Source organism: Limulus polyphemus, unplaced genomic scaffold (genome assembly GCF_000517525.1).
Source record: "Limulus polyphemus unplaced genomic scaffold, Limulus_polyphemus-2.1.2 Scaffold2097, whole genome shotgun sequence".
Lineage (NCBI taxonomy): Eukaryota > Metazoa > Arthropoda > Merostomata > Xiphosura > Limulidae > Limulus > Limulus polyphemus.
The window spans coordinates 177,219-181,554 of record NW_013667707.1 but is presented as its reverse complement, the minus strand read 5'-3'; positions in this window follow the sequence as shown (position 1 = coordinate 181,554).

Genomic DNA, 4,336 nt, shown 5'->3' with positions numbered 1-4,336 from the left:
GGTCAATAGGTCAATGCTCAATAACTTATGTGGAATAAAAATCTGGAACGGAGTACCCAATATTAAAAGAGAAATGAACCATTGAAAAAATGTAAGGCATGTTTCAAATTTATGATTTTCTTAGTTATTTTAATAGTTAATTATTAATACTTCTTTCCAGTTAGAGGGGATGTGATTTGTATAAAAATCTTTTTTTGTTTGCTTTTTTTTGCTTTATTGAATCTCCTTTTCATATACTAGAGTGGTTGTAGCTAAAATTATTAATTATTTACAACATATTGTATTATCTAGTATATGAATAAAATTGAATTGAATATTAGTAAACTGGATATATGTTTATCTTATTTTTGAAGTATTGTATCGCGCTGAAATCATTGGGATTTTTTTTTTAACCAAAGATCTAATACAAGTACTAGAAATGGTAAGTTGATAAACATTTGGGTGTATAGTTTTTTTCCAATACATCGTATTGAGATGAAAATTTACAGCTCCTTTATGTCCTATTTTACATGTAGATATTAAACTGACCATACTAGGGTTAAACTTACAAAAAGAACAAATCGCTGTGTTATTAATTTTGATTCTCTTACAAGTTTTTATCATAACTAACTATTGTACATTTCTTGTTTTTGTGTAATAATATGTCATACTCACATACGCAGTAGAACCATTTAGTGTTCTTAAACATTTGTTCTTCATTAACTATGACTTATGTTTAGCTTTGAGAGTTGAAATCGAAACGGTCTGTAAGTCAGTCGTATTTCAATACGCTGTTTTGTATTTGTTTTTTTAGATAGATAATATTCTCATGTTGCTGTAATTAACTTAGTTAATTTTAGTTTACAGTGGCTTTCGTTGTTAATAGCTGTAAGTTAAAATTGTCTCTGATTAAGATAGCATTCTCCTAAATCAGGTTTCGTAATAAAAATATCGCTAAAATTGGTTTCTCTAGACCTTATTTCCTGAGCAAGGCAACCTTATAAAAAGTTATCGAATTGCCTAACACTGATACTCGAGAGTATAACATGTAATACGAAAGTAAAACTAAAACTAAAGTATGTAACGCTACATTTCTCACCTGACAGTCGTGATACAGCAGGTGAATGTACTTCGCGAATGGTGCCAAACAAAGATCTTGTAAAGAGTTTGATCAACTTTCTCTTCCATTCCATATCTTTGGTTGGAGTAGCACCAGAAAAAAACGCTGATTACCTCAAAGTATTATGATTTGACAACTATGTGCAATAGCTAAATTTTATTTTAATTTTATTCATTATTTTAATTTTATTCGTGCAGCTTAACGAGACGAAAACAACACTAGATATGTCAGAAAATGCTGTGTAGAGCAAAGATAAAACAAAACGTGAAACAGATAATAACATGCTCGAGAACGGTGATTTTAACTGGAGTCTGTTATACTTGTGGTTAATAATTAAAATCCAATAAATCAAATCTATTTCCATTTATGAATTTATAGTCAGATAAAATTGTTACTATTCCAACTGATTATTTTGTTGCCATAGAAATATTATTTGTTATCGAATTTTATGAATAAGGTGGCATAAAAAAATCCTATTTTTATACAACTTCAATTTCAAATCTCAGTCGTCAACTGAAAGTTGAAGAAATGAAAAACTACAAATATATGAAAGATGAAAAGATATTTACAAGGTAAAAAAATCAAACTTTACAATTAACTCTTAGTTCTATATTATATCATCAATATAACATTCTGCAACTATTTTTCATGCATGTAAAATAACTAGACAGTTATTGTTTAAAGACTGTTGAAGAACACAACAACTAAATTTGCTATGAAAAAGGTAACAAATTCTTGCTATAACCTTCCTAGGTTTATTATTCTAAGTGCTTGCCTATAGCGTAGGCTTAGATATATTTCGAAAACACCCGTAAGCCTAAACTAGAAAATAGCTGCATCAATTCGTCAGCTAAGCCTGAGGTTTTGACCTGTTAGTAGTCGTCATGATGGATGGTTCCTTAGATAAAAATCTCAGAATAGATTCAGAAACTAATAATGTAAGAAAAATATATTTTGAAAATTAAAATCACTAATTTTCTGTCGAGACTAAAAAAGTTAATGAAAAGAATGAAATGGTTATCGTATAGAATTTGAGACGCCAATCCATTTTAGAATATATTACTTTAGAGTAGCAACCTACATAAGATAGTACTGTAGATTTTAAAGTTGAAAGCTTAATAATATAATAATGATTATAAGACTGTTTTGGCTTATACTAATCAATGTGCTGTTGATTTAGTCTACTTACAGTTTTGTTCATGAAGTGCAAAATATCTGATTTTGTTTTTCGAAATAAGATAAAATTAAACCCATCTGGGAAATACAATGTCAGTTACCGTCTATATAATGGACAAATGACCAATGGTCTCTTAAGATAATTCTAACAAATCTGCTCAGTAGACACATTAATGTAAATAATTATTTGCCAATATTATAGTGTAAAATTTGGTGCCCTTTCTCATGTTCTGTAATATATATTTACCTCACTTTAATTACTTCAAATTCACCGAAGTCGCACACTGCCTTAGCGATACGTGGTAAGTGTGTGGTAAGAACAATAGTAACGTGTACTAAGCAAAATATCATTTTAAACAAACTCAGCAGGAAAGATTTTCTGATTTTCTTTTTAACCTTAGATTATGTAAAATTTACCATTCGAGAGAAGTAAAATATGATACATTAATTACAGAAAAAATGACACATTGATTTATTTTATTAGGATAGCTCTTTATACCTTCTTAGCTGGAAAAAAAGTATGTTTAACTGTTAAGAGGATTTACCAGCTAAGTTGATAAACTAAATACGTTGTTTGGGTATATTCAGTGCAACCACCTATTACATACGAATATGCTTTATTAAACAATATGATAACCAAGTCGAATTCATTGTTAGAAATCCTTTTTTTTTTTTTTCGTCTTGATACATGTCTTTGAAAAACACTTTTCCATTGTTATAACTGAAAATTCGCCGTGTATAATCACTGATCTGGTTAATTCTTATATATTACCTAAAACTTCTTTTCAACTTGAGCATATTCTAGGAAAGTATGTTCAATCCTTTATAATGATAGCCTACCTTTTAATTTTTCAAATCATTACATACCTGTAAGTAAATAAACGAGTTATTGTTTTCGAATCTAATCACTTTACCCTTTTTGTGTGTGTGGAGATTTTGTTTTCAATTTGTGGTAAAATTCAATACGTCTTGCCCCGCAGTGGCACAGCGGTATGTCTACGGACTTACAACGCTAGAAACCAGGTTTCGATACCTGTGGTGGGCAAAGCAGGGATAGCCCATTGTGTAGCTTTGTGCATAACTTCAAACAAACAAACAATACGTCTTTAATTATAGGTAATGATTAAGTTAAAGTTGTTAATACACGTTTTTAGACTGTGACTGGTAAAAAAGAAACTTAAGTATAGAATTATGAAGTAAACTCCAGCAAAACTATTCTTATGTCAAAAAATGAAGCAGACAAATCATAGTTGACCCTTACAAGATTACATTAACGTCACTAAAGGCCTAGTAAAGTTAAACTAAGCAAAAATAGTCATATTTAATGTTTAACATAGATATTTTACCAGTTTATTACGTATGACTTTAATTATTGTTAATAATTATAGACTTGGGTTAACACATAAATAGGGGTACCATTGTTTTGTTGGAGCTTTTTCGCGATTCTCAGTCAGAACATCTAACTTTTAACTTATAGTATAAAATGAACGCCGAAGAGATAGAACAACAACAAAAGCCCATAAAAAAAAAACTGCAATAATTCCATTAGTTAGCAGAAGAAAGGAAAACGAAGAACAACATCAACAAAAGAAATGCTTCTAAGCTGTGGTGGTGCATGGGCTTGAGTGACAAAGTAGAATGTTCAGTACATTACTGAGTGTATAGTTTTTCAAGTATGACTTTGAATGTATTTCCAAAACTATATAGAATCCAATTGTTTGTTTGTTTGTTTTGAATTTCGCGCAAAGCTACACGAGGGCTATCTGCACTAGCCGTCTCTAATTTAGCAGTTTAAGACTAGAGAGAAGGCAGCTAGTCATCACCACCCACCGCCAACTCTTGGGCTACTCTTTTACCAACGAATAATGGAATTCACCGTCACATTATAACGCTCCCACGGCTGAAAGGGCAAGCATATTTGGTGGGACGGGGATTCGAACCTGCGCGGTTTATGTAAACTGGCCATAATACTCCAAGAAACAAAATACGTTTACTCGACTTCTTCAGGTGTGTAGTCTAAGCCAAATATTGTCAGCCAAACTGTTTGTTTGTTTGTTATGG